The following is a 610-nucleotide window of genomic DNA, read 5'->3' on the forward strand; positions in this document are numbered from 1 at the left end:
GAGTCTGCCACTGGCTAATGGGTATATGTCTTCCACACGGTGGTGAGTATAAGTCTTTCGTTGCCTAGTGAGTATGCGTTTCTTCCACACTATGGTGAGAATACGAGTCTGCCACTGGCTAATGGGTATATGTCTTCCACACGGTTGTGAGCATAAGTCTTCCATTGCCTAGTGAGTATGCGTTTCTTCCACACGGTGGTGGGAATACGAGTCTGCCGCTGGCTAATGGGTATATGTCTTCCACACGGTTGTGAGTATCAGTCTTCCATTGCCTAGTGAGTATGCGTTTCTTCCCCACGGTGGTGGGAATACGAGTCTGCCGCTGGCTAATGGGTATATGTCTTCCACACGGTTGTGAGTATCAGTCTTCCATTGCCTAGTGAGTATGCGTTTCTTCCACACGGTGGTGGGAATACGAGTCTGCCGCTGGCTAATGGGTATATGTCTTCCACACGGCTGTGAGTATAAGTCTTCCATTGCCTAGTGAGTTTGTGTTTCTTCCACACGGTGGTGGGAATACGAGTCTGCCACTAGTTAATGGGTATATGTCTTCCACACGGTGGTGAGTATAAGTCTTTCGTTGCCTAGTGAGTATGCGTTTCTTCCACAC

The sequence above is a fragment of the Ipomoea triloba genome, chromosome 16, assembly GCF_003576645.1.
Source record: "Ipomoea triloba cultivar NCNSP0323 chromosome 16, ASM357664v1".
Lineage (NCBI taxonomy): Eukaryota > Viridiplantae > Streptophyta > Magnoliopsida > Solanales > Convolvulaceae > Ipomoea > Ipomoea triloba.